The sequence below is a fragment of the Branchiostoma lanceolatum genome, chromosome 18 (genome assembly GCF_035083965.1).
Source record: "Branchiostoma lanceolatum isolate klBraLanc5 chromosome 18, klBraLanc5.hap2, whole genome shotgun sequence".
Classification (NCBI taxonomy): domain Eukaryota; kingdom Metazoa; phylum Chordata; class Leptocardii; order Amphioxiformes; family Branchiostomatidae; genus Branchiostoma; species Branchiostoma lanceolatum.
Genome location: NC_089739.1, coordinates 8,701,529 through 8,724,937, shown reverse-complemented (window position 1 = coordinate 8,724,937; position 23,409 = coordinate 8,701,529). Strand labels below are relative to the sequence as shown.

At 41.0% G+C, this 23,409-nt stretch overlaps 1 long non-coding RNA gene across 1 annotated transcript in view; it reads right to left on the bottom strand.

The window, feature by feature from the left end:
• The window catches only part of LOC136424817 (uncharacterized), a 40,786-nt gene extending 31,428 nt beyond the window's left edge, over positions 1–9,358 (bottom strand). Inside the window, exon 1 of the long non-coding RNA XR_010753935.1 lies at positions 8,798–9,358. This is a non-coding gene — a long non-coding RNA (uncharacterized lncRNA). The remainder of the gene's footprint in view (positions 1–8,797) is intronic.
• Positions 9,359–23,409: the final 14,051 nt, after the last annotated feature.

The window sequence follows — 23,409 nt, the reverse complement described above, 5'->3', positions numbered from 1 at the left end:
CTTAACTCCAGCATAAGTGTGAGAACAGATCAAAGAGGAAGATAGAGTCGCGAAGAATTGAGGGAGAGGAACAAAGAGATTACATAGAATCATCCCATTGTTGCTCTGATATGATATAAGTCTGTCTCAAGGGGGTGTCGGTGGTTTAAGGGGGTCTCAGAAGGATTGTGAGACTTAAGGGGGCTATCACCATGGAGACCGCTGCCTTAAGTCGGTTTACAGAGATTTGACGTTAAGTACTGTCGAGGGACTAGGTACTAGGTGAGTAGGTTATCGAAACTTTTCCATCTCGGTTTGTAGTCTGATCTGAGTCTATTTAAACCTGTTTTAAGCTGGTATACTGTATGAGAGGTAACGTAAACACGTGCCTAGGCAGGGCACAGTATATCATTCATTCATTCATTCATTCATTCATCCATCCATCACCCATTCATCCATCCATCCATCATTCTTTCATTCATTCCTTCATTCCTTCCTTCCTTCATCCATTCATTCATTCACCACGTTTAAAAAGAAGACTAGCGGCCATCAAACTTTGATGCGAACATTTCCTCTATTCTAAAGATACGACTCTGTTGTCTTAAGACATCACTTTAACACAACGTCTCTAAGAAAACAGCATTCCTTCTTACTTTGTCTATCGGCCCAGCTATGACTTCTATCCCCCCTAACAGTGGTACAGGTATGAGCTATGGGAAGGTTCATGCCATCTCGATAAGCCTCACGGCAATACTCTCACCAGAGCCCCACACGACGCTCCCAGACAAGATCCGGGCCGGAAGAAGACAATGGAACGTCTCCATGGCAACCGGTGACCTTGATGAGCCGCGAGGGAGATAAAAGACACGTACACCTGTGGTGACGTCACAACCGTGACACGTCCCGAACAATGTTGTGAAGAAGCAAAATTGCTTGGCAAGACCCTAATCCTTTTAGACACCCCCTTTTTGTTTCTCGCCTCAAAGCATTTCAGTGACCCAGCAACACTCAACATGAAAATGACGTCGTGAAAAAGTAAACAACCAACCGAGACACAACCTAGACTAAGGTTGGGCCCTAAAATCGGCATGTTTTTCTATATCAAAAATGTTTTATTGATATACTGGACTCTTCAAACATTGAAAGACGATGGAGGACGATAAGATATTTTCTAGATTTTCAAAAATTCAAAAAAAGACGATGTAGCCGTCTACTCAAGACACGGGGTTGTCTTATTTTGGGGGTTACTTTGTAATACACTTTTGATCTTTTTGAAGATTGTGAATTTTCTTCAATTTCAGCCTGGGAAGCTATGACATTTAAAAACTGTGGGGGATTCGGAAAAAATGCAAAAATAATTGCTCTAATCCTCAAAACAACAAACTATCACGTTGCGAGTGGTCCTAGTTTTGACAACTATAAAAACCTGTCTATCTGGGTTTATAGAGCACGTATACCAACGATAGTAGTAATATGACTGTATTTTTCTTAGTAGGTCAATATAGGCGGGTACTTTCCACTAAGATATACATTTTGAACCCCCCTCCCCTTCACGGAAATAGTAGGCTTATACATCAATGGTTTATTTGATCAAAACACAGTGTTCTACAGTGGTAGCCATAGGCTGAAATGTACTTGGAACAGTATAACGAGTTAAAATCATCGTATCATAATACAAAGTAAAATGTAGTCTAAGCAGTTAGAATAGCACGTATACAGCGTAACATAAAATATATAGATATAAACGTATCAACATTAAAATCGCCGTCAATTGTATATGTAAACTGCCCCTCCCTATTTAATGTTTTGGGCCGCACCTTTTAAAGCGTTTTGTGGGTCGTAAAGAAACTACATTTGTATAACATGACGAAACTTGATCGTAAACTTCGTAATAGCTCTCTGCACTTTACTCTATAACAGTTAGCAAGTTCAGTTATGCTGTGCATTAGAAGTTTCTATATGACTAGTCGTTTACATATGTTTGAGGAGGCTTGTTTAACCTCATTTGTAGGTCGTTAAAAAACTATTAGTAAAGCAAACGTGGCTGTCGACTGGTGATACCTGTCCATATTCTAGTTTAACTGCACGGGAGTTCGGTTGTACTGTGTCGGGCACCCCGCCATGGTTCACCGAACAGCAGAGTGACAGTGGCCCGGGGGGCTGGTCTATCCGGGGGGTATGATGGAGGGGGGTTAACGCTGCCAGAGTTCAGTTAAGAGGTGGTGGGGTCTATTTACGAGCGGGTTTTCACGTACACCATTTGAAGGGGGGAGGCTCAAGGCAAAAGTACCAGAATTTATGAACCAACGTTTTGTATTGTTCTTAGATTTCATCATGCGTAACAAAACTCGTCTGTTCCTTCATTTTAACATGTACGGAGAAGGAAAACGAAGAACAAATTGTACGTGAACTTGTCAAGTTGTTCTAAGCATGTTTCTAGACGTGGATCGGGTTATTGGGGTAGAAATGTGGACCAATTTAAAGATCTTCTTTTTTGATTCAGTCCAAGCCGCAGACATACCTGCGTTCAACCGCACACCTGTGGTGACTGAACGCGTGCATCGGTCATAATTTTCACGTCGTAAAAACACGAAGTTACAACTTTTCTTTGTACAAGAAAGGAAGTGAGCTGTTTTGGCAATCCTGTTGCCCTTTGCTAATCTAATTACAAATGCGTAATTAGTACCTCTTCTGGAAGGAAAGAGGACTAGGGTGAATATGTTTGGGGTCCGTTAATTTGTTGGCAAATCAGATGATGGAAAATGCATTTCATTTACGTTTTGGTGCATTGCTCGTATGTAAGTCTAAAGCCCCTGTCACATTCATCCAAACATAGCCTCCCGACCTTCTCCAGACAATGGTTGGGAGTTAGTCTTGAGCAAGCTTCTGTGGTTGAGAGTTGGTTGGGGAAGGTTGCCTACTAGTCTTTCAAAATTGTCTGCACAGGCTAGCTGACTATGAATCTTGACAAATCATATTCTGCTTGGTAACAATAAGAGGAGCGAACAGGAGCTAGAAGTAGTATGATGGATTGAAGGCTATTCCCAACCCAGCGCCGACCTTGGTTAGGAGAGGGTCCTAAATGTGTGACAGGGGCTTAAGGAAAACGTGACCAAAGTTTGTGACGGGAAATAGTTGAGATTCGATCGCGAAGCTGACAGTTCATAAGATTAATTGTTGGGTATCTATACAACTGCCGGGGAGGGCATTTGTTATGTGACCGCATGTGACCTCTTGTCGTTTGAAACGTCTGGTTTCGAGTTAACATGTTTTTGTTTTTGACAGGAAGTCGACCGACAATATCGGTGACGTCTGACAGAAATTGGGGGTCTTGTGGTTAGGGTCGCGGTTTAGAATATAAAGGTTCTAGGTTCGAATCTCAAGCAGGCCCCAATGTTTTGGTATTGGAAACGGCACTTAACACTTATCCTCTCACCGTCAAATCAGGTGAAGATGAGTACCTAGCTTCGGTTAAGGACGTCCTCTTGGATGGGACGTAAAGCCGGATGGTATTTGAGTAGAGACACACCTCGAGCACGTCAGAGGACCTACCACACTTACTGAGTAGGGCTTCTTCCCTGTCAGTAAGTGGATCAAACCTTACAGACTGGTCTTGCGCATTTCGGATTAGCATTATCAAAAAAAATATGAACGTATGCAATTGTACATGTGAGAGTCATAGGAAAAAGAAACAATACAAAATAACCCCACACAAAATACAAGTTCACAAAAACACCGTCAGATTCGTAGAAAATTTGGAGTGACAGCGTCAGTAAGCATTATTTCCAGTTGAAAAACTATCGAAATCCCAGAAGTATTCAATCAAAGAATTTCCGAAAGCGTCTGAATAGAATTTCGACGGTGGGCTCAAAAAGTTATCCACGCATGCTCAGACAGCGCCCGAGCGTGTCAACCAATCCCTGCGCGCTGTCAATCAATGTCAACTCTAGTATCGTCTCCATCTGGACTTTTTATTGGCTGTCAAGAAAATGTCTTTCAGGTTGACTGATTCTTTTGCTCGTCAACTCGGAGACTTCAGATCGTTTCTATGATGACATACCGATCGTAATCTATGTGGAGTTTGAGTAACAGTTGAATATTATAGGACAGCACTTCACCTAAGCTCACCTATACCCTAATCCCCAGGTAGATCTACCGGGGGCAAGTCAGTACCCGAAGGGCAAAGACACTATCCAACCGACCCCAAGTCTTATCAAGTCACTAGGTCACCTGTGCCATACCTTCAGACATCGTACCAATACGAGAGTTTTGTCACGTATACACGTAAAACAAGGGTCAAATCCAGTACCAAATATTGTAAGCGTTTTTGAGGTTTTCTTACGAATTTAGCTATAAACGAAGAATATAGAAGAATGAATATGAAGAAGTGTTGCTCTTGACGCTGTGGTGTGACTATACACGACTATAGAAAATGACAAAAATTGCAAATTTCAACTTCATTCTATTCATCTCTCTGTAGTTGTCTTGTCCTTCCATTTTCCCTTTGTCCTACATACATAGCTGACAGGGCAAATCTAAATAGCCAAAACTGAATAGCTAAGGACAGTCTAGACACCTTAGGTGGATTTACAATGAAAACTTTACCTTAAATCAACATTGTACCACTGTAATCCTCCATGCTTCAAACTTACTTAGGAAATTTCCTCTCTGCATCTGCCTTCAAATTTAAGTGACATACCTTCAAAGGAAAGGTCTTTCTGGATAGATCGTGTAGAATCATCATTAGTCAAACGTAATTAAAAAGTGATATTTTGTAGAAGAAGAAGGAACATCTCTGACTGGTACAAGACTTGGATTGAGATATAGACCTAAGGCGGTGGTTCTAGGCTCATCTTAAGTGTGTTATCATATGGATTTCTTCATGTTATTCCAAGACTTAGCCAGTGCTACGTTGTTTTGTTTAGCGCCTCCCCCCTTCTACTAACACACCGAATAGACAACACTAGAGAGAGGCATCGTGGATGTCCTGTTGACTTACTTGAGACGTTAGATAAGTGGAAACCATCACAACTGGAGTATGTTATCTAATCTGTTACAACAGTCGTGTGCTTTCTGGCCGCGGTATCAGGATGACAACCTACAAGATACCGTTGCCGGAGAGCAGACGGTTTCGGAAGCTTGGATGAACCGGAGAAAGAGAGAAACGTCTACGAAAACGTCTAAGATAACATCGTTGTAGTTGAGTAGTTACGATAAGATGTCTAAGAAGTCTTAGCTGTGCTACATAGAGAGAGAGAAAGATAGAGGAGTGAAAGAGTGAATATGACAGAAAGCTTGAATATTGTATCAAGATGAAGATATCTACTACACATGTCTCTAGGTACAAGGGAGAAAAATTCTATGACAACTAGGCTTTAGCTACTACAAAGAAAACATCTAAGAAAACTAGGCTTTGGGTACGAGGAAGGGTCTCAGAATGCCTGGGTGTCGTTGCAAGAGAGAAGTGTCCTTGACACATTGAAGCAGTAGCTTCAAGGGCGAAGACCTCAGGACGATAGCTCAACTGTGATACCTAAGACGATATTACCCCCTAGACCGTGCTGTCAGCGTCATCTTGTCAGACTTTTAACCTGATTAAAGTAATACCACCTACAGAGAAGGTGCGGACATGTTTGAAATCCGAAACGTGTGGTATCGAAAAAACCCACAGGGCATATTGTTGCCCCCCCCCCCCCTCCCCTCCCCCTGTGTTGCTACAACTTGCACTATACACGTAGGGAAATTCATGAAAGAGTGCTTAGACATAAGAAACTGTACCAAACATCAAATCTTACCCAATCCTGTGTACACAAGGGTTTATATTTACTGTATTTACGTTTGGTTTTGATTAATAGCTGTCGTAAGAGTGAACTTGTGAACTCTCGCGATGTCAATACAGTCCTGATTCTTATCTCTAATCAAAGTCACTGAAGTTTATCTGAAAGGTTGGTAGAATCGTTAATTAGGAATCGACAAATAACTGAGGAAGGAAAAGTAGCAGTAGTTTCTCAGAACAAAAAATGATTAACTTTAAGACGACAAATATATCAATTTCCAAAATGTGCGAATTTCGTAAATCGACTCAACCAAAAACAGTAGCTATTCTTGAAATGGTCTGATCTGTAAAATCAAACAAATAAAAACGTGACTCCATGAATTTTCGGAACAGACACTTTTTTTCTCGTTTTCCTTTTTAAGACACTGCGGCTGAAGAAATTTTAACAAGATCATCCCACACTCGAAAAGACCATGCTGTCTTGAAGTGGTTACAAACTAGGTACTCGACAACCGAACAGGACACCAAACACTACACAACCCCGTCGACGTCTATGGCCGAGTCGTTTTTGTAACCTTATTACCGACGTTACGATTTAATTGTCTTCAAATAAGCCTCAAACGGGAAGTTGAGAACGCAATTTTGTATAAACTAGTACTAGAAATATGGTATGAAGGAGAAGGAGAAGGCTCGAGTTTTTATCAACCGGATATGGTAAATGCCACTTGATAAAAATCATCTACCTCTCTTCCAATGCAGCACAGCACAATGCCCTGTATTCTAATGACTGTCTCTACTGATACGGAAGGTATCTAACATGCAGAAGCGGTATGAAGGAGGAGGGGGGAGGGGCTCCTGGAGTCTTATCTTAACCGGATGTGGCTACCTGACGGAAACAATCCACCCTGGCTCTCCTACAGCCAGCTGAGCAATGAAATCTAACCCCGGAGTGGGGACAAGACCCCCCCGTACGGCTCCAGTGACTGACAGTCCCTTTCTACCTCTCAGATAGCGACGATAGAACAACAAAGACACACAACACCGTATCAACCAAGCACCTGTTTTACTCAACCTTAATCAGGTGACTGTAAAAGAATCTATCTTAAGGTAAAATTTAAGACGTCTTGTGTAAATCTTGCAGGGGGGACACTTAGCGAGGTAGGAGGAAGAAAACTCCATGTGTCTTATCTTGGGCAAACACAGGTGAGGTTGTAAGGTGTGTACTGAGGGCAGGAGGAGGTCTGATACGGGTAACTACACCACGAGAGGCGGTAAGAACCGACTGCTGCCGTCACGCAAGACAGAATGCGCCGCTTTGAGAACCAAGTCTCAAGAACAATTACAATGTATCGAGTCAAAGAACACAAGATTGTTTGCCTTAAAGTTCAGAAAGAAAGGAATTGTGGCTGTAGTTGCTATCAAGGTGTTTTCACATTTTTATCCATTTGTCATTGTTCTTGATAAAACGTCATGTTTGAATACGTGGATTTTTTGGCAAACGTTTTGTTGACATTCGCGGAATATTTACGACGCCAAAACATGAAAGTTGTCTGAGAAAATATTTAGGCAGTTTCCATCGCATGGGGTGACTCAATTATGGTGCTATCGACGGGAAACGGGGCAACCACTGAAGAGGCATCCGTCAGTTTGATAATTGTTCGTAATAAATGGCTACAAAGAATTCGATAAATCGTGAGGAACGTCGTGGTACGATCCAACAGGTGGTAACGTAAGCCTAAAATGAAGCTTAAGTATCGGTTTGTTGTACCGAAGCATGGGTAGAGGGGTTTAGACATGCAGTCGCTCTTGCAAACGAAGAGAAGCACCAAAACATGACGGCATTCCGCTATACTAAGATAAAGGCATGCATTTTAGAACAGGCCGCTCCGTGCAGCTACATTCCCCAACGCCAGTAACCACAAGAAAAGCATCTGCTGTTTTTCTATCGCACTGACCGGTGAAGGGGGAGGGGGGCGGTGTTGTTGTTTGGAAGTCAGAGATCATCACTCATGAGCTGACAGCAATGTCAAGAAATCACGTGTTTCCCCAAACCAGCTGGCTTTTAAGTATTTAGACAATGAATGTGGTGAAATGTGGATTGCTGGGCAAATTCCTATCGTAACTTTATGATAGACGTTTCGAGTTCTTGGGCACGTCCGAGTCTCTCTTGATTTATTTCAAGTACCTTGATTGCACTCTCGATTAAAAAACAACAGACTTGTTCTGTGAAAAGTTAGCCCTCTACGCCAAGAATTATCGACGTAAAATACGCTAAATGTAAAGTCGTAGTCGCAGTGACATTTTCCTGAGCTAACACAACCGTAGCAAAAACAGTCTATTGTAACAAGATACTGAAAATGCTCTTTAGTTTGAAGGATACAAACATGTGGCAACTGCGCATGCATTGGTCGAACAAAACAAAAATTTTGGAACGATATTTTGTTCCTTGGAACAACATGCACAATACGTGTCCGCCATGTTGGAAAATCGACTCCACCCAGATCAAATTTCACGCATGATTTGCCACGAAAAGATCGTTTCCCAAAATTCAACCTTCCTGCTACGCCATTCTTTCTAGGCTAAGTATATAGCCCTCCCTTCAATGTACACTTTTACTAGGAAAAGATTGTGCCTCGACAAAGTGTTGCTTTGGCGAAAAAGTTTGGGCTTTCTTTCTGACACCTGTTAGCTTCTGCGTGGAACAAAGGGCCGCCATCTTGGATTTTTAACTCGAAATGTTGTCCGTTTTCTAAGAAACTGAGGAAAACTCCCATTTCTAGAAACCCTGATATCATTTAAGGCGGAATAGTTACTGCGGGAGGTCTAGGGACACATTTTATCGTAATTGTGTGGAGAAATCTTCCGCTTTAGGACAGGGAACGTGGTCTAAAACACACGCCATTTTGTTGTTTTTCTTTGGGCAGGGCGCCGAGGGAAAGTATGGTCACACACAAAGAAGACACCAAAAACCACACACCACACAGAGGCACGGCACACAAGAGTTCTGACTGCGTTCACTGCAGTTTATATCAAACAACCCACCTTTCAACAACACAGTACAAGTTGCCCAGGCGAGCTTTTTTACACATTTTGACCGCGGACGGGCCTGTGCTTGGCTAGAGTGCCTGCACCTGTCGCCATGACACTACTACACTGAAGCTGGGCGCGGTCCGAATATGTCAAATCGGGCACGGCTCAATAAATTTGGAGCTGTCAAGACTCTCTACAAGCGGTGAGCCGACCGTGTGACCGGCCACAGACCTCGGAGCGGAAAGTTTACCGAACTATTTACCGAAAGAAGTCGAGACGATGCGAGGGCCGACTCTTTCGCTCGAAAACGTTACGTTAGAATAACTACAAGTTAAGTCGGTCCCTCCGTACGGTGCCCACTCAATCGGAACGCCGCCGGGATAAATCCCTTAAATCCACGGTGATGAAAAAATTGGAAAATCCCTGGCAAAACAACCGAAAAAAACAACCGTGGCACCTGCCAACATTGCTTCTACCTAGCGATTAAAGAAATCGCTTTGATGGTCAGGAGCACAAAGGCTCGCAATCTCCTATTCAGTGTGTCCGGTAGGTTACGGCGTAATGAGCCTGAATACGTTACCAAACAACGTGGGCCTACCCTATAATGTAAACTACCGTCAGAGTCCAGTTCCGGTCTCCTTATATTCTATTTAAATTGTCCGATTGATCGGCAACTAGCGTGACGTTTGCTTCAAATCGATTCCAAGTATAACGATTAACAAACTGCATAAAGCAATGTGACATTTCCGCGTATGAACATCATATCATGATTGCGATTTTTCAATAAAACAGATACGCGCTTTTATGATGATATATCAATGTTGGTGTAAAAGCATATCTATATATTCTTCTGTACTTTAAAACTTAACTTGCACGATTTAAAAGTGGGGTAAGAGTCAGGAAATATCATACTCATTCACGCGTCTATTTTTGGACATCAAAATTTTCTTAAGCGGCAAAAGGAGCCAACACCTCGCACCTGTGCAGGTATTCACTTCACCTGTCCTGTGTTCTTGAAACAATGGAGCAACGTTTATACGAGACAGGTGAAAACAATGGGCTTTGTTTGTTGTTAGGATGAGAGGTGGTGTCGAGTTTTGGTGGCAATTCTTCGCCAAAGGCCGGTGGACCATTAGGGGGTAACTCCATATATTTTAGGTGGTAACCTTTCGTGAAAGGACGGCGGATCGGTTTCGGGGGTGGATTTAAGTGCTCCGCCCCTTTCTACTAGCAGGGTGACCCGGTGTCACCAGAGGATCCAAACAAAAAAGCATGATTTCAAACCCTAAGAAAAAGAAAAGCTATAGGTCCACCTTTTCTGGTCTGATTATGCCTCAAAATTGCCAACGAAATTTATTGTTACATTATCATTATTAGGAGCACTTCACGATAAATGTAAGGAATCTGCTATTTTGTCTGTGATTAATTTCAACACGTCACCTCATCAAATAAATCACACAAACCGTGCCATCCAACTGTTACAGTTTTGGCTCGCAAAGTCGGATCGCTCCATGACCTACTAGCACTATAAGGATTTGGAATGCCACCCATATTACTTGCTAAGCTAGACTGCGGTCACGAAGCCTTTATTAAGTGCGGCTACATGTTTAGAAAACTCCGTATGTATCTACAAGGTATAAGGCTTCAAACTTGTTCATGCTAACGTGGCCATAAATTATACACAAACCAAAGTGGTTGGCGTTTTTGGCGTCGTGTTCTGGTGGGTTGTTGATGAGTGAGTGATCCGGCACACATTCCTGGATAATAATAGAAAATACATCAATCAGAGATAGAAGAGAGGTTGTTACCCCCTTCTTCGGTCGACTGTATCATTAGGTGTCATCAGTTCCTGAGGGTAGATAAAGAGATAAACTAATTCTCCTTCTAAATGATGTGTATGCACTTTCTGTCCGTCTTGAAGGAGACGAATCAGAAAAACGTAGAGAGAACCGCGATCGAGAGAGAGTGGGTGAATGAGTGAATGAATGAGAGAGAAAGCCACAGAGAGAGAGAGAGAGAGAGAGCATGCGTACGCGTTTGTGTGCTTAGGTACGATTGTAAACAATACAAAGGTTGAACAGCCAATCCAGATACACTAGTCTGATAAGCTGCACAAGCTATGTAACTATTTCAAAAGTTATTCCGCCTATTGCAGCTAATTTTCAACATCTATTCGGTTATAATGGGTTGTGTTTGTCCTTTCAGATGGGGACGTAAAGCCGATGGCCCTGTGTATGGGACAGCTTCAGTCGTCAAACGTCTGCAGATAAAAGAACCCAACACACCTATCGAGAAGAGTAGGGCAGACCCGGTGTGCTGGGCTAGCCGCATTGCACTGTCATTGCACTGTCATTGCACTGTCATTGCACTGTCATTGCAGTGGCCTGTGTCGCATTGCATTACACTACTTAGCCTCTAACAGGCTCCACAGGTCGCTGGAATATAGTAAACATTGACCAAATAGACAGATAACGAGCCAGATAAGTTAGCCGGCCGGGAGTACTTTTTGCGACCTAGGGGATTTGTCTATTATGCCCATTTCTACTATTTTCCCAGTGACTTGATAGAGGCTGCACTTTTAGCCATAGAAAATGCATGAGGCTTCGCCTCTCCCTTAGGATGGCCGCCTCACCTTTATTTTGGCCCGTAAGAAGGCCGGTAAAGACTACCAAAGCCCGCCCCGGTCGACGACACACCCCGCCCCCTTCTCTAACTCTCCACCCCCTCACAGTGTTTGTGTATATTTGTTAGAGGAAGGTTTAGAGAACGTTTGGCTGTTTGAACACATCGGTTTGGATGTTTGACGAAATGGGAAGAAAGATTTTAGGTTAGTTGTACCAACAGAACAAAACATGTGTGAAGTGTATGGAACAAACGACAGTGAACGCACTGTTGGTCTAGTGTGAGGTCTCTTATTGCTTGTTGTATGCCAACAAGTTAGTTCTATGTACATTTATTCGTGTAGATTCTTTCAGTAGAGTCATAACTGTACCATCTATAATGACTTGCCTCTATTTACCGTATTGTGAAACAAATCTCTTAAACAATCATTTTTCGACTACTCAGAAGAAATCGCATGTCAGATCTTAATCTTAAAGTAGATGTGGTTTTGTTTTAGAGTGTTTTTTATAAACAGGAGCCGCATTGCCACCTGTTTGATGCATTTGTAGACAAATGTAAGGTGTACCACACGGAAAAAGCGTAGCATTGAAAACGTACAAAACAACACACGCACGCACAAACACACACACACACACACGCACACGTACACACACACACACACGTACACTCGGCCGTCGTACGATTTTGATGTTGCGGAATTTTCAAGCAGGCTGTCACAGAAGCGACCACTGAATATGAATCTAGGACAGTCTTTTCCGTTCCAACTGTTCCAAGACAGCTGACTTTTGCACTATCTCATGAATCGTAAGTTTGCGATCGTAAGACCATCATGGCGTGCGGACCCTTATGATGCATTTCGACACGACGACTCCCCCCTCTTCTAGTGTTTACGCGACGTTCAAAAACACCCCCTCTACTCATCAGAGTGACTTGTAGGGGGTGGGACATTACAACAATACGTGTGGGCCAGTGAAACGCAACCCTCCCTGTACCCTAACGCAGAGAAACTCGAGCCTGCTCTTTTGTAACTTGTCTTTTGCTTGGCAATAAATAACGGACCACCATTGTGTCAGCTGTGCCCGTGTTGTCCCTCGAGTCTTGTTTTAAGTCACTCTGGAAAAATGGAGGCGCGACCGCACGGGAAACTTAAGACGTACGAAAGAAAAGGGCAATGAGTCTTCAAGGTCACTTTCTTATGTTAACTGGCTTTAAGACGCTTGGGTTGCAACACTTTTGCGATCAAATAAAATCTTTCTCGACTCTCAATGTGTGCTACTACCAATAAAAGTTGCAAGAGTCAAGTTGCACTTATAGAAATTCTTAAACGAACATCTTGAGTCGCTACAGAAGGAAACTTGAGACCAATATCATTAAGAAAAGTAATTGCAATGCAATTAAGGTGATTCGCATTGAAATACCTTTCTCTAATGTTGTATAAGTGTAAGCGTATACTTAAACTTTGATTCACTTTCTCAAGGAAAAACTTTAGCACTTAGTCTTATGAAACTTGAAAGTAAGGGCGCAGCTTGCAGTGAAATAGTGAACATCTATTTGTGCTGTAAAATGGGTGAAATAGAGCTAGTGTTTGTAGGGAAATTGTGTATAACATCATAATAACTGTAAACCTTCTTGAAACACACGGTCTTCTTATAAAACCAAAGATAGATCTAACTGTTTACTATCTGCTTTGCGCCACTGCCTTGCAAGGCCCCATGTATGAAACCTAGCCGGGCGGAGGTCGGGAGGGTACCGGGGGCAGTGTGGCAACGATACGGCTCTATTCTACCCGCTGACCCGGCCCAGATATGAAAACCCTCTCAACTCGGCAAAGAAAGGCCAGTCCGGGGTAACCAGATCGGCTCGCGTTGCCCCGACTTCTGCCGAACAAACGAACTGAGTCACTCCGGGCACCCAGCCAACTCACAAACCTGCTAACGACAAACTAAACCGGATCGCGAAACAACGCGTATTTGCACAACCTCCGCTGTTGATAAGATACAGAAGGGGGACAGACAGGTAATCACGTATGTACTTGCTCATCGCGCCAGGGGTTAGGGGTTCGATTCCCGCTCTCGCCACGGGGTGACGGCACCGCGGACATGCCTGGATTCATGTCGCTTCGCCCGGCTGACCGTTAAAAAGTAACGGAAAGTTGAAAGACTTTCCTTTTGTGCAGATCACGTGTTGACACACACACATACCTTTCTTTCACCTGCTAGCCCTTTGTGTCTTAGACTAATTCCTAAACCAAGAGCCTCCCGCGTGAAGGGTTTAATTTATGTTCACTTTAGAACCTGTTAGAACAACTCATCTCTCATTAAGGGCTTAAATCACCCGGGAATCGGGGAAAGAAAACCCAGTTATCGCACCCACCATAAACGTATATTTGCGATTACCAACTCATTACAGCCAAAGCAAACATGAGGGATAAAAAGGTAGTAATCCGAGGGGTTTTACAATGTAAAGCGAGCCATATGACACTCAGTCTAGCAGCGCTTGCCCAAAAGGTTGGGCGGATATATTGCGACAACGTTGGGGGCCATCAGGTGTAGAGTGTTTACAGTTGATAAGAAGGGGACAAAGAAAATATCTCACCGCAGATATGGTTACTGGTTTATCAGAACTGGTGATTGAAATGAAACTTATCTGTCACGACGTGAAGATAAGAGCTTAGGAAATAGATTATTTTTATTTGTGGATTAGGAATTTACACTGCAAATAAAGGTATTCTCACGATTTGGAGCTCCCGAAATGTGCCTCATTTGCTCCTACCTTTTAGTATTTTCTTCATCTATTTTTGCCTCAAAGAATCTACACAAAAAGACTTATTTCCAAACATTTTAAACTGTATTCATAAACTTTTATGGTGTCTTGCATATACATGTAATTTTGACAATCGTCGTATGATTTTAGACTCCGCTTTACAAACCGTGTCAAAGTATTCCGTTGAGTAATTTCTTCGTGTAGTTTTGCTTCAAAGAATCTATACAAAAAGACTTATTTTCAAACATTGTAACCGGATTCATCATTGCATTGGGCGTCTGACCTGACAATACAGGTTTGTCGACGATTTTTAAAGGAGTTTCAGCTAGACTATATGACAGAACGGACTGTCCGTGGCGCGAGGATCCATGACAAGTTTTCCATCACAAGTCAGCTGAATGTTGCATGACACATCCACGACTGTTTTAATAATGGCCTCAGTTCTGTCGTAAACACATTGTATGACGAATATGCGACCTTGCCCTTTTAGAGTCACACATTGCCAGTTGAACACGTGAAATAGGCAGTGGTGTCACAATGTACAGGGAGAGTTAAAGTCTGACACTGTTTACCATAAAATCGTTCTCACTGATTTTCTTTGTCATAAGTAATTCAATAGCTTATTCAAGACCACACATTCGCGTTAAAAGAATATGCCTTTATTGACCAACATTCAAAAGAATATTACTCAACGCCTCTTTCTGTAAACAACGCTGTCAGCATCCTGGTCTTTCATATCCTTCATGACCTGTACTTTTTGTTTGCTAATCCGTCCAGCAATTATGGCACCATTTCTCAACCTGTAGAATAGATGTCCAAGTCTTTCAGAGCCCGAACAAACGACTTGCTTACTGTACTTTTCGAAAAACAGTTAGCGACTGGCGGCTTTGAACGAGGACCGTCAATCACAGACAAAGGAATCACCGATCCCGAAAGAGTTTACAATCCTACCTGCCATGTTTGTTACAACTATAGTATTGACACAACAAAGCAAGTGCAAATGATGATATTTTCCTTTTAACCATCACAAAATTTGAAGAAGATTCCTCTCTTAGATGTCAAGTCCTAATCGAACGACAATCTCACAGCTGCGTCGAGCAAATACTCGATTGTGAGGTGCTCTTCAATTGGAAAGTAATTGATTGCTTAATAATTCCTTAAGGAGAACAATAGGCGTGGATGTTGTTTAGTTTTGGAGATTTATGGCGTCTTGAAGGGGTCGTAAAAGGGTTAAGACATGATTTATATGTCTCAGTGTCGTCTGTAAGGCACAAGAAATCGCTTAGTCAACTCTGGCATTTTTCTCTGGAACGTTCTACTAGATTTAGGAATCTTCAGACAACCAGTGAAATGATCATAGTGACCTTTATACTTATTAAGAACACATTTTGGGGTCTAGTAGCCCTTAAGTTTGATGATGAAAATGTTTACAACTACTCAAGGACGCTAAATGTGAATGCTTCGTCTCAATTCTTAAGACTATGACGATACTATGATCGCATGAACATACATATATAACTCTATCTGACTGTTTAAGACAATGTCGATGACGTTATTACGCGTTCTATGGAAGGCCCGGTTTTAGACAGTATCATCTACGTAGTCTAACGGCAGTGTGTGACCTTGCGCGTGTGTGACCTTGGTTAGAGGTTATTCTGAGGTTCCTGTGGGATGTCCTCAGCTGGAATGTCCCCTGGTTTCAGACAGGTGAAGTTGAGGTCGCGAGGTGAGTTGAGGGTTATTGACTTGGAATCTAGGTTCAAGTTTCAGTATCCCTAGTGTTGTGGCTTTGCGAAAGGCACTCTGCACCTATTTCCTCACCCGACTCAGGTGAAAATGAGTACCTAGCTTCGGTAAGGGACGTCCTCTCGAATGGGACGTAAAGCCGGAGGAGAGTCACACATCGAGCACGTTAAAGAGCCCACCACGATTCTCGATAACTGTAGGGGTCCATCCCGGTGTTAGTGGATCAAACCTTACAGTCTGGTCTTACACCGATTGTATCTACTGTACAGAACTAGTGTGATTCGCATAAACAATAAAGGCGGTTAATTACCAGTTATGCAAAACACCAAACAAACAAACAATCAAACAGAACACACAAGTACCAGGTGTCTTGTCCTCAGATGCCCTCAGTTCAAGGGTAAAAGTGGTCTATAAGATTTTATATTCAAGACGTGCCTTAGCTTAAAGCTTCTTCTTCGGGACGTCTCTCATGGCCCAGCCATGATATGACTGCAGACTTCTGTTTTGGACGTCTTATGCTTCTTAAGTACGTCCCTTAAGCGGACTTCATGACGACGCTGTGCAGGTCGACTTCGTATCGTAGTGATACTTTCTTATGATATTCCTTATAGGTACTACCTTGAGACGCTCCTAAAAGACCATTAAAAGACACTCTTTGAGAATACTTGTTTGAAATGCCCTTAAAGGCACCTCCTTAAGTTAAAGGCAATCTTCAGATATTCCTTTACACACACCCGGCCTATCAGAACATAATATGTCATGAGATATGAATAAAAAAGAAATGTTTGCACTAGTTGTCTCTCATAGTGAATCTAGATAAGACAGCGCCAAACGAAAAATTGATGAACGAATGAGCCGAAAATAGATCAACAACCACAACTATATCCAAATGGCCATATATCATACAGCCCTTCCCGTATCCATATAGTATCTGTGACTACCATATATGCGTTTACGGGGCTGTGACGTTTTCTGTCTCCACCAATTTAAGCGTTTGACACAAATGGCCGCGGACGTCCCGCGTTCATATCTAGAAAAGCTAAATACAGGTCACCATAACAGCTCGGGCGGTATGACGTTTATTGAAGTGTGGCCGAAAAGTGGGATCCTAGCGGATCTCAAGCGAACTGCAGCAAACTATTCAACCAGAACGCGTCACTGACAAAATGTTGTGTAAAAAGGTGATCCCGTCAGCCTACTTTCCAAGCAGACTTTTTGAGGAAAGATGACGACAGAATGGAAGTGAGAGTACAACGTCGAAGACGTCTTGGAAGGATCTCGCCCCGTTCCGTGTCCTTAGATGACCGGTCTCTCCCTTGATCTTCGTTCTACTTTTTCCGTGACTCAGGAGGACACCTAAGTGTTATTAAATCATCCGCTGTCGTCTGTTGTAGATAAGACGTTCGACTTCTCACGCGAAGAACATTACCTACTGCTGGGTCCACTCACTTGGAGGCTTCAGTAGAATGGGAGGGCGGACGTCAACGAGTTTTAATCTGAAGAGAAAAAAAAATGACAAAGACGCCGGTTTTCTGCACTTTTTCTTCTTCGTAACTCACTTGAAAAGTCGCTACGGGGGTATTTTACCCCTTGAATGAATAGATGGAAGTGATTTTGAAAAGAAACAAATGGGTAGGAGAAAGGTAGAAGTTCTAGCTACATGTTCTTTTAATGACTAGTTTGAAAAGTTAGGGTAAGCTTGTCGGACATTCGGACGTTATCGCTATAGTAAAGGACCGACCAAACAATCACTGAACACAATATATTGAGGATTACATACACTTATGCCTACACAGACACACACATACACACACACACATGCACATACACACACACACACACACATACACACACACATGCACATACACACACACACACATACACACACACACAAACACACCAATGAAATTTGGTTTCCACTTTGATTATTTCAAAGACACAGATGTATAGAAAATGAAACAATAAGGGATTTTCTGTTCTTCATAATAGCGATCTGCCCCTCCCTTTTCTTTCTTGTCTATAACAGCCTTAACTAGTGCGGCTCCTTTGAATATGACAATTCTTCTCCAGTGGATCCATTATGAAGATTGCCACTAGTCGTGGGAGGGGGGCACCCATTGTTTGATGACGTCAGAACTGTCTGTGCCCAAGTTGGAGAGGAGGGGCAATCACGTCAGAAGAATGGGAGGGTTAAACTGATTACTGGTTTAATCTGGTTCATAATAAAGAAGTCTGACGAAGTTAAAACGGCGTGTTGGTCCAATTTCAATCAGTTTGCAGTCTGCCTATAAAAACGCTGATTTAGCATAAAAGGAACAGTTCTCAATTCTACATAACTTTATGAATGTTAGACATCCAAGTAGACAATGTTTTAAACACAAATCAATCCATACAACTTGGTAAGATACGGAGATTCCTTCCGGACGTTTCGAGTGACATCCATCACTCTTCTTCAGCGTTAGCGTCACTAGTAGAATGAATTGGCAAAACAAGGCAATGCAAGTATACTTGAAGTGTATAGTTTTGCACTTATTCTAAAACATTAATGCTCACTTCATAACGAAAGCGGTAACAGTCCTGAAAAACCAAGGAGGTTTAAGATATATTATAAACCTCGTCAAAAAAACTGAACTGGTCATGATGTTTCTTGACTCCAGACTAACTCAGTTAGTGTTGGTGAGATATCAGCTGACTTAACTCAATATAAGGGCTTTTAAGTCAGCTAATCAGACGGCCTGTTATGTAACGTAATTCATTATCATTTGCAAAGGTCAGTGACTCTTGGGTTACTGGAGTTTAAGTGAAAGACAGTGATTTACTTGGAACGAACGTCCTTGAAAATAAGGCCATGTTGATTTTATTATATTAATGATATCCTCGTGCGCATCAATTTTCGTCAGTTTCAAAACAAAAAAAGGTTTTCGATTTGCTGTAAATCGTACAAAGCAGCGAAATGATGAAATGTATGCCGTTAATTTGCAAACGAATATTTCACTGTCATCCACATTATCAAATCAACATGACCTAATAAGAACAGAAAAGTTTGTAACCCGTTGTCTCAAGGCGTCTCCTGAATCTATGTCAGCGGTACCAAAGAGCGGTAGTTGTAACAGAATGAAGATTAAAAACAAAAAGTCTAAAAATTCATATTCGGTAAAACTAACGATATAATAGTATGACCAGGAGCTTCAACAAAAGGTGGCATTGCCAACTGGATTGTGTATTAACGGTAATATCAGAAGCTGAATCTCGGTTCTGAATCGGCTGCTGGAATCCGGTGTAGAAAATGGCTGCTGAATGGGCTGCTAACTTCAGGTTGGATGAACGAAGGACAGCAGTAACTGAAGTCAAACTTTAATCTATGATTATTGCACGAAGTCGCCAAGCGTATATATAAGTGTAACTGGTTGTTTTAGTGAACTGCGTCACCCTGAGAACGGCCTGAACACCACGAGACATACGCATTTCCGAGTAACGTTAGTAAAGCATTGCAGACCTGTCCTTGGTGCTGAACACGATATCGGCGCGATACGCGTTTCTTTTTGTCCTCAGTATTGCTTACTCTCCAAGCAGATCTACCGGAGGCAAGGCAGTAATCCAAAGGCCCAAAACTGTATCCAACTGGCCTGTTTGGATACTGTCTTGCCACCAGTGAATCTGACTGGGTATCAAGCATTGCTTACTCTCCAAGCAGAGGTTAGGCTCCGACTTATTTTGGCTCTTTTTAGATATTTTCTGCTGATCTTTCTCTTTGTCAGTTTTTCTTTACATTTTCGGATAATTTGATGGTCCTATTAGCAAACTTTTCAAAGAGGAAAATGCGAAAGAAAATAATTTATTTTTTTGGTATATCATGTTCTGTGTGTTCAGTCATTTATTCGACCTTCCTGACCACTCGGACTGCATCATGAAGGCAAAATTCTTTTGGCTCCACATTTTTTTCTTTGAAAACTTGCATCATTTTTGGCGTGCCCAGAGGATGTCATCTACATAATCAAATCAGTAACGTTATGGCCTTACTGTTAAACATTTAGAGTGATTTCAACGCAAAAAGGACAAAAACACAACATACTTTACCCCCATTTTATTTCTCCTATATAAGTCCCAAATATCCACATTTTGCATACGAGCCTAATACGATCCCTACTGCATCAATTCTGATGTTTGAGAGAAAATTATTCCCTCAAACTGGACTGCTTACACATAGTGAAATTGTCGTGTATATACATGACCAAGCTTAAATATCTCCTAAGAAAACAAACAGAAAACTACAACAGCGACTTTCAGTCTACAACTTACGGAACTTCTAGGAACTAATAACCAACAAAAAGAAGCGTTCTAGATTTCACCACAGACATAGATTGGGGCTGTAACGCCCCTTTTGATTGGTCCATTAAATACACAATGCAAATCAATGACAAGCATCACCCAATAAGAAAACACCCTTAACCAATGAATGTACACATTGAAAATAAGTACACTAAAAATTATCATTTGGACAAGAGTTTAACATACTAGTATATAGAATAGATACAGAAAATAGCATAGAACTCTACAGTTATACATATTCTTCCTGTCTCAAAAATATCACCATTTTCTACAGCATAGTTGTAACGGCTCAGCAAACTATTTTTGTTTACCACTATACATATGTACTAAAGGAAAAAGTGTAGTTTCAACTATACATTTCAACTCAGGTAGAATATGGAAGTCTTTTGGGATGGGGTATAGGGAGGTGGGCAAATTTTGAAAGAGGAACAAAAGAGTACGAGATAAATGTAGGTAGTGAGGGAGTTAAACATACAAATATCTTCATACACAAATCATTTCTTTTCATAAACTTCTTTTGACAATTTCTGAAGCAGCGCAATGACTTTACGTTTAACATTTCCACCTAACAAAAACGAAAAATTTAAACCACTGATCTAAGAAACAACAAATACCTTACAATGCCACAGTAATTCTTATTCCATTTCTAAGATCTACTTATACCTTCAGATGACTCTTCTTTGAAAATAAAAAAAAGAGCTGCCTTACACTTTCAATTAATCAGCTTCTAATTTTCTAACTTAGAATCAAGTTTATGCCAGCCGGAAGTATACGTGGAGACTGGCATTTTCTACCAATAAAAGAACATGGGGAGGGGGGAGGGATATACATCTATATGATGCTGTATCTATTTATATACACAGCAGTGGAAAAATAAGGATAGGGAAGGAGTCAGCATACTTTCTGTATTTTTTTTCAATGGACCAGCCTTAAAGAGTTGACTACAATTCCAGTGGAAATACATCATGTACAAGGCTCAAGTGACTTGTATTGTACTGTACATTAAGGATGGCAGGTATATTTACATCCTTTAGTTTACAGAATCGACTATATAATAGATGTTATAATCTAACATACTGAATTGTATAACACTACTCTAAACACACACAAACACTACACACTTATACAGTCCAATTGCTACATAAACAGTAACATATAAGCCGGTAGGCAGTCCATGTCATCTGCTACTGAAACTAGTATTGCAAGTCTATCCATAAAAGTTTCTGGCTTTAAGTCTTTTTTTTTCCCAACAAAATACGGGTAAGAAAATTTCCTGAAGTTACATGATTATCAACACCTAGGTTGCAATGGTATGGCCACAACAATTATATTAGCTGGTTCTCTGATCTAAAGAAATACAGTAATGCTGTATTGGAATACATTGTATCAATAGAATACAGTCTAAAGCTTATTGGTTCACACAGTACATATATCAAGAAGTGAACATAGACAGAGTAAGTTTTCCTTCCAGTTTTTCTGAAAAAATTGAGAAAATTAATTGGTGTGGCATAACGTAACTTTTAACAATAAATGCAAAGCATGACATTTTCGTATCAAATCCTGCAAAGAAAAATGATGGAAACTAACTTGCTCGGAAATATTTTGCATGATCCAGATATATTTATGGGTTTTCAGTATGAAAAAAATTGTATTATTTTAGATAGACCATCACTATTAAAGGATCATTGATAAAACCTGATTTAAATGGCAATGAAAAAAAAACAAATAACAAAACTATCATTATTTCTCAAAACACCCAAAACTCTAAACAATCATAAATTACATTTGCTTTTACTACACAATTATATAACTTACACCCAAATCTCACCAATTTTTGGCATAAATGTAAATTTTGTGGAAACAAAATCTAGAAAATCTGATGAAGGAAAAAAAGAGAAAAAGTGGTCATTTTGAACAACATGACCAAAGTTAAAGTTGCACAATTCTGAGTGAGTTACATGTAAACTATGTTTTGATGTAACATCCATAAAAATTGACGATGTTTTTATTGCTATGCTACTGTTGTTTCTACTACAAACTCAATGATACTGCAAATTCAAGACTCAAACTGTGCGAAAATATTAGGTGTCGTGAATGAAAATGAATTTTACATTCCTTTCTGAGAATTGATGTCTTTAAGCTCCAAAATTGGCATACATGTATCTATTTATCCCACCATTATGAGCCAAACTCCCCTTGTAAATCATTCTTCCTACTTGGCTAACTTTTACCATTTTTCAACCAGCGTACAATGTAGTTAGTCTGGTAGAGACAAAGCAAAAATCTGTGGCGACTACATATAAACATTCAAAAGTTGATGTATTATGTCTTTGTTGTGCATCTTTGAAAATCATAACTTTATCCTTGCAATTTGGCTAAAATTTACTATTTTTTAGCCAGCGTAGTAAGTCTGGTGAACGCTTGGCAAAATCCTGTGGCGACTACAGATAAACATTAAAAGGTGCTATATCATGTAAGCTGAAAGGTCCTTTTTTGTTGAGTGTTTTTGAAAACCGTGACTTTATCCTTGTAAGCCCAGCTGTCTGTGTTTGCCGACCAATGCTGCGTGTTAGGTCAAAAAGCAGCTATTTTCACAGTAGCGGATTAACAACTCAAACACAGACTGACTCAAAGTCTACCAGATACTGTAGCATAATACTTGACCTAGATTGCAGTGGGATCGGCCAATGTTCTGTTTAACTTTACAATTTCCAATCATGCTAGATGGCTAACATAACACAGGTCACTTAACAGTGGGAAAGACTTCAAAAGTTAACTTTTTAATTAAGCAGAATTTGTCCTGTGGCCAAACATGTATATTAATATTAATGAGAAAGCAACACCCTACTTAATTTTCAAGTAAAAGTTGTCGAAATTCAGTGGCCAAACAAGTACTGATAGTCACTTTGAATGTACAAAATGTAAACAGACTCAGGGATTCGGAAAATCCAATTAACATTCAGGCTAAGTATCTCCATAACAACAGACAACGACAGGAATGAAAATGCCACAATTTAGAGGGAGAGCATTTCAAATCCATCTTTGGGTTCATGTTGATTCTTAATATTAATTAGATTTTCCAAAGTCACAGTATTTTTCAAAATCTGTGTACTACATGCATGAGGCATCTCTTCAGGTTGATGTAGATGTAGCAAATGAAGTTA